The sequence below is a fragment of the Chlamydotis macqueenii genome, chromosome 17, assembly GCF_036417535.1.
Source record: "Chlamydotis macqueenii isolate bChlMac1 chromosome 17, bChlMac1.mat, whole genome shotgun sequence".
NCBI classification, from domain to species: Eukaryota; Metazoa; Chordata; class Aves; order Otidiformes; family Otididae; genus Chlamydotis; species Chlamydotis macqueenii.
Genome location: NC_141572.1, coordinates 7235417 through 7243180, shown reverse-complemented (window position 1 = coordinate 7243180; position 7764 = coordinate 7235417).

Genomic DNA, 7764 nt, shown 5'->3' with positions numbered 1-7764 from the left:
TTTTATGTGTAAAAATTTCTCCTTGCATTCCTCTTTAACGCCTTTCCTTTTAATCTTCTAAGTACAAGTGGAGAACATGCAGTTCTTGCTCTTGCCACATGGAAATGAATAATGGTTTTGGGCAAAGACCAAAAGTTTCCAGAAGGCTGCTGTTTCCTGCTTGTTCATCTATGTGATGTATAAAATGAACCCAAAATATACTGGCAGGAAAAAAGGACTGTTTAGCATTCAGAGCTTCAAAGACATTTAATAACATTGTCTTCACCTAGGAACCAAATTATTTCTTCAAGAACTGTACAGAGAACACTTTGCTTTCAATTTACAGTGTGATCCATTGGAACGTATTGCAGTGGTGAGTGTCCTGTGGCAGGATAACTGAATTTATACCAGTAAAGGCTCTGAATGCCTTCTTGCACGTATGCCTTATCGGTTGGTGCGTTGGAGATTTACATCAGGAGATGTATTTTCTGATGCTTTTTCCTAGCATTGTTACTGTTTCTGAAGGATAAATGTTCCAGAAGAGATGATTCAGAGGTACAAGCCCCATGGTTTAAGCAGTAGACAGTTTGAAAACTGCGTGCCTGAGCTTCGTTGAGTAAACTGGTTAATGCATGCCACAGTTTCCACTTTTTAGATTGGGATAACCCACTCCCTCTCTTAGTCCTTTTCTCCACTCTGAATAGGTTGCAAATTCTCAGTTCCACAAACAAGAATTATGGGGCTTTAATGTCTTTGAGTGAGGCCAAGGCTGATCTGTAATAGCCACAAGTGCACTGCATACAAACATGAGGACAAAACTTTGTGTTTTACCAGGACTGAAAAAGTTGTGGATTGTCCCCTGAAGTTCTGTGCCTTTATTTGGACATTTGATTATCTCATTTCTAATTTCATCTATTTAATCTTTGGCCTTTTGCCGATATTGCTAATGATAGAAGGACTGAATTCACCAACTCATTCCAAATTTGCCAGCAGACTAATGACAGCCAAGCTATTCTCAAAGGTCTGTTCCTTGGTTGTTCTTTTTGACTGGTTCTGGTTTGCTTTGGCTCAGGTCTTATGGAGGGTAAGAGCTTTGCACCATGCTCTACTGCTCCCACCAGTGAGAACTGGGATTGTCCATTACATAGCTTCTTAGGCTACTTGGCCTCAACGTTTTACGTTGTGTGTGGTTCATGCTTTCGTCTGTACTGCGGAGCAGCAAGCAAACATCTCTGTCTAGTAGCTCATCATACGAGGGTGACACGCTCTTCTGTGGCGGGGTTAGGAGTTGGAATGACAGTTCAGGAACAAGCTAGAGCTTGGATGGGAAGGAGAAGAAAGCCCCAGATCTTCATGGGAATGTGTGCTGCTTCTATTATGCTGGCGAACTGATTGGGATAATGCTGGGTACTGTTTCTTTAATGTCACTGGCTTCCCTCATTCCTGGAGATATGAGGTTTTTATTCAATTCCAATTTATTAAAGAAAAGTCATACCCAAAGGCTAGTTTCATCAAGACTTTTAGAAGCAGAAAATAGGTCTAGTAAGTTAATCTTTTAAAAGTAAAGAAAGGGAGAAATGCAAAATCTAATTAAATGTGGGAATTTTTTTGTTTTGTTTTGTTGTGGGATTTTGTTTTGATTTTTTTTTTTTTTTTTTTTTTAATTTGGCCCCTCCTTAAATTCTGGAGCGATTTTGTTAATGGCACAATAGCTGGCATGTGCCTGTGGTGCTGCTCATCTGATTGAGTGAGGTGTGCAGCATGAGCATATGCAAAGAGCATGTGCACAATCCACTGGGGACACACAGGTTTCCACAGCAATTTTGTACAAATCCGTAACAAATGCATTGTTAGGTTGGTTTATTCCTTCTCCTTCCTGCTGTGTAAAGTATTTGATATTCAAATTAAAATGGTGCTTGTTTAGGACAATTCAGTTATAGAATAAGCCTGGTAATTGGTGCCCGTGGGACTGTTTACACTCTGCTTGGTGTAATCCACTTATGGAAAATTAATGAAAGGCTATTTCCTCCTCCATTGTAGCCCCTCCCAACTAAACAAAACCACAAAAGTACGCGATGTTGTTTCCTCTTCCAGCTGAAGCCTCAGCTGGTTATTCGGGGACAAAAGCTCCAGGAGACTAACGTGCTCCCTGGAGAGCTCTTCAGGGTTACGGGTGCCTTTGGCGATGCGGGGGTCGCAGGTGAGCCCCGCACCGCTCTGACTCAAACGCCCTCTGAACTACAAGCCATGCCTGCTCCTGGGGAGGACCAGGAGGAGCAGTTTGTTACTGGTTTATATCCCTCCATGACACTTCCCAGCGGCAGTTGAGCTGACCTGGGGGTTTGTCCAGCTGACGGATGCGAGCTGTCTGACTGTCCCCTGCACAGCACCCATCTGCACCTGAATACTCACATCAGGTGTTTCCCCCCTGCCCAGGCGCTGGGGAGCCAGCTTAGGGAGGGGAGCCTGAGTTCTCTTGATAAGCACGTGATCTGAGTCTGAATATCAATTGAGATAACTGTAATTGGTTTTTCAGCTTCCTCAGCTAGCTGCACAAGCCCCTTCAATAATATGAAGGTAGAGGGGAAAAGAAAAGGGGTTATTACGCGCCTGTGCAGTCTGTGATATGCTCAGTATGCAGTATTTAGTGTGATGGGATACCAGTGCCACTTCTTATATGCTCGTAACGACATTACTTGTCCTGCAGGCTGGTGAAGGAAGGAAACCTCTCAAACGCCTGAGTCAAGCCTGAGCTGAGGCACTGCTGTCGCTATGTGTGGATTTTGCATTTCACATTTTGTCACATGAAGGGAGAAAAGAAAAAGAAAAACCATTATTTCTCCTTTCCTCAGGAATATTTTCTAGTTGTTTCCCAGGGAGCTTGACTGTAAGTGCAGGCTGTGTGTGAAAAATGAAGCGTTTCAGTAAGTAACTGTTCAATTTTACAAACAGTGCTAATGCACAGTTTTGGGCTGGGGGAGCTCTGAGTCAATACAGCCAAAGCAAAGAGCTCTGGTTCCAGAGCAAATAGTAGCAGCAGAATTGGGAATACTGCAAACAGCAGTAGCATTGTTTTGTTATTCACAGTGGCTACAGAAAAATTCGCTGAAGAAATATCAAATGCAGAGAGCTGGAGGTCAAAGAGGAGAACAAAATCAAGATGGTCCTAGAGAAATTACCAAGATGCATTGCCTGAAAGTGAAATGAAATCACTGCCTCTTACCTCAGTAACAAAGTATCAGGGGTAACATATAGGAAATATGCTCAGTTTGACCTAGGCCTATTACCTAGATACCATCTCTTCCCTGTCCTACCCCAAATTCCCTTCCCTCCTTCAGGCAGTGGATGGACTATATTTTCTTTATCACCTCAAAGAAATGCCTTTTCTCTTTCTGTGCTCAGTCAGGCTTCCTATCCAGACTATCACTCCTTTGAATCGAAAATACTGTAGCCTTCTCTCTTTTAGTGTCCTTAAAATCTGCATAATTCTCCCTGACCCAGACACAATTACAAATGCTGAAATAATATTTTTAATTCTCGTTTTGCCTGTTCTCCTGGGAACTCCTCCAGATGGAGACCCACCACTTCTCAAGTCCCTGCTGCTTGACATTACCTCTTGAAATCCAAATATTTTTGCCGTACGTTTCTGCTTCTTTGTTCCCTGTGTGTGCAGCACGTCTCTGGACTGAGGCACCTGGTCTTTCAGTTTGTCTCAAGATTTTCCTCTTCCAAGCTTCTGCTATGAAATGACTTAGGTAAGGTTAGGTTGACCAAAAGAGTGGGATTGTTCTTTTTTGTCCCACTTCATCATCTCCCAAATTTATTTGCATCCATGAATAAATAGCAGGGGGGCAAAGTCTCCCGTGATATTTATGTGGAAAACGTGGCAAAATGCATTATTGTACATGCATCTTTCTCTGTTTGGTCTGCTGATGTGGTAACAATTGTTTGGGAAATGTGTTGTTTGCCAGGTAGGGTCAATATCAGTGTGGGCCACAGCTTTTTGCAAGTTCAAAGCCCAGGGTATAGGCAGCAAATGCTTTGCTCAGCTGTTGTTTTACCTAGCTCAGCAACATCTCACACCTGTTCTACAAGCCATACAAATAAACCTCACCTGCACAGTGCTGTGTCTTGGCTATTAAAAGCCTGATGTATTGCACACAAAGTCCAACTCATAACGGCCTGCGTTGCACAGCTCATTTGGTATCATTCTGAGGAGAATCTGTCTTAGCTACTGGCAGCGTGATCTTTGAGAACAAGCTTCATTTTGCATCTCTGTCCTTTGGAAGATAGGGAAGATTTACCACCTGCAAATAATGATGATAGGTTAACTTGTGTCCTAGGGAATGGGATGGAGGCAATGAGCTTGAGAGATTAACAACTCTGGGGTCATTTGGGTGTTCTCACTAGCATTATAAAATAGAGATGGATCAAGATTCCCTCTGCCTCACCATTCAACTGTGATTCTGTGCCAGAGCTGAACCTCTCTGTAACATAGCATTTTTTCAGACACTGAGGCATCTACAAGATATCCTCACAGATGGACTAGAGGAGAGACAAGGAAGCTTTTGAAGGCTTTTATTCAGTTGATCAATGCTTGAAAGGAGTTGGGAGGAAAAGGTAGATGTTTCAGGGAAAAATTATTTTTCCTCCACAGTCACTTGGGTGTCATTGAGAGGGACTGTTTGTTATTTCCAGGTGATTGACCTCCTGCTTTAGGTTGCAGAAAACTACCTGTGTGTTAACATATCTCACATTTGGAGTCCCTGTGTACTTTAATTTTTGCTTTAGGCATGGTGAACTTTGTTATTATTTCATTTGAAGAAAATTATGAAAGGTCCTTGTTTGAGAAGGGTCATGTTTCCTCCAGACTCCTGGATTCAATGACCAAGACTTCCAGTTATCTTTCAACAAGTCCATCTTGGGTTTTGTATGTATTAAATTCTCTTTGTGAATACTAGATGTAAATGGGAAATTTTCATTATGTGATGGGGATGTATTGCACTTCTTGCCATGTAGCAACCCAGTTGTGGACTGCAGTCTGTGGTCCACTGCAGGACCTGGTCAATATTCTGTAAATGGGGAATTGTTTAAACAGGTTGTGAAGCTCAAATCCATCCTTGGTGAAGTTGATGGAAGCCTACCATTGAATGTGGTGGGAAATGGACAGTAACTTGCTATATATTGGATCTTACGACGTGAATGCAAGAGCAGGAGCACAGAATGGTTTTGTTAAAATGGATTTGATTAGCTCTGATTCTGGGAACTACACAGATGAGTAGTTGTGGTGAAATAGTATTTTGCAGAAGGAGCTCTTGTAAAGTCAAGTGGAATCAGTATATGAGGAAGATGAGGATATTTGGCTCTATGCCACAGTTGTTCTAAGCAAGTAAAATGAAAGCAAGCAAAAAAAATCCTCATAGTTAGTAGCGCATCTCTGTTCCCTGATTGTTATCTGCAAGTTATTGGGAATAAAAGACAGCAAAAATACCAAGAGTACCTCAAAATCACTCCATTGTCTGTAAAACTTATGACAGATACTTTTCATTTAATTCATTCAGGAAATCAATATGTCTTACAGAATCATCTGACTGTGGTTGGCAGTGAAATGATAAATATACATGAAAACAGAATTGGATTAATAATTTTTGACAGGTAATATAATGCAGAAGTTGCTGAATGATATTGACAAGAGAAGGCACATTTAGTCCCAATGTCAGAGTAAGGCTAGGTGGTTATAATGTCCAAATAAATTTCGTGCTGTAACTGAAGACTCTCGATGGCAGATGGAGATCGACAATATAAAGTTCCATTAAAAAATCCTTTGCTTTGCTAATTCTTGACTCTTTTTTTTTTTTTTTTTTTTTTTTTTTTTTACCGGTCAGTAGTCTGCTCATCGATCTTGGCTGACTGAAATAGAATTGCCCCATTCTGTCTGCCTGAACCAATAGATTTCTTTTGCAATATACTGAGTTGTGAAAAAGTGGGAAACTTCACCCTCCTGAGACCAGCATCCCAAAGGCAGCTGTCGTCATCTGGGCAGGGCAGCATCTCTCTTCTAGCATTCTTGTTTCCCAGGTGAGACTGAGATTTTTAGCTTTCTTTGAGGTTTACAAAATGATTGTAAATGCATATAAAAGACAAAATGCCCTTTGTGAAGGACATCAGATTGGGTTTATTGCAGTTCTCTTCCAGTTTTTCTGTTCAGCTCTTCTGTCATTTTCTTTTCATGCTACCCCCACAGTCTAGTTCTTTCTCAGCTTTCACTTGTGTGGGGAATTTTTGCCCCCAAGTAACAGAAAGCAACCAGAACCCACTTAAACTATCTGTGGATTCCACCTAAAAAAGGATATTACATGTGCCATTTCGTGCAAAAGACAGAGAAGCTGAGATAATCTCATGTTCTCACTATTCACAGGATGCTGAGCTCAGAAAATACCCGTACATGGCTTCCACAGGGCCATGATCTCTTTCTAGGCTTGGCTGTTTGCCCCTATTTCCTAGTGTGATATTTTAAGTATTAACAACAACTTGAGCCTTGAAGATGCTGAATATGCCAACATCATTTCAGCAAAACATTTAAGCAAGCATTGTCTTAGAGTATGGAAATAGTTCCCCTGGGGACTCTACTTCCAACCATGTGCTTGCTTGCCCTTGGCTGGAGTGCAAAGTGTTTGTTGGCTGAGCAGATCTGGCAGAATTCAATTGCAATTCCTTGCTCTTACTCATATCAGAAACTTCCCCCTTATCACACTTGGATGGTGTTTGCATGTAAGTTTAGTGAATTCTGTTAAGTTAAGCAGTTGGTTTTGTGGGCAGCAGATTTCATTTGGGGTATCTTTTACTAATCGACCTGCAATGAAGATGCCTTATATACCAGTGAACTAGAAGATATAATTTTAAAGGGAAATTAAGGAGGAAGAGCAATTTAATAGAATTATAGATGTGCAGAGACAGTAGGCTTCACACTTGGGAAAAACAAAATAAATTATTTCAATCACTGAAGGGAAAATAGGAATTAAGACCATTTAGGCTAAGTATTTCTCCTTTAGAGCAATGTAAATCTGGAGGCACTGACGGTGATGAATTTGATGACTTTGAGTTCAATGCATGTTGAGCCCTGTCTATGTTTTATAGATGATTGAGATTGCTGAAGCTCCAAGGTTTACTACTTCTACCAGTGTAGAAATTGAGCCTTTCAACACAAATTCTCATCTGAGCTTTGCAAAATGTTGGAGTGCGAGAGCTGTTCTGCAAAGGAAGGGGAAGCAAAAAAGTTTTGCCTTCTCAAAGTCATGTGATAAAACATTTTAAACATTAATCTGAGACTTTGTAGTGAGTTAAATACCTTGACTAAGCACTGAAAGACTAAGACACAAGGAAATAGCTGGACTTTTTGCTATATAGTTAGCTGCTCTGCTCCTCTGTGCCTCACCGAGGTTTAGACACGTTCCTTGTAGCAGATGAAGTGGTGCCTCAAGTTGAGCAGTGCTCAGCGTAGTTTCTACTTCCATCTCAGTACAGCTAGATCATGTCAGATTTTTTTTATTTGAGGAGTCTCTTAGGGAAAACCTCCTCCCTGAGGAGGACTCCAAGCAGTCATACTCCAGCCCGCAGACTCTCTAGATGAGTGTCTGGTAGCGAACGCACGGTACAGGGAAATAAGTTTCCAGCCATTTTGCAGCCCTTTGGGACATGAGGTGGTGGATGAGCATATACCATGATCATCGTCTGTGCTTGAACATGGAGCCTTATCTTTAAAAGGAAAAGATATTACTTTAATAG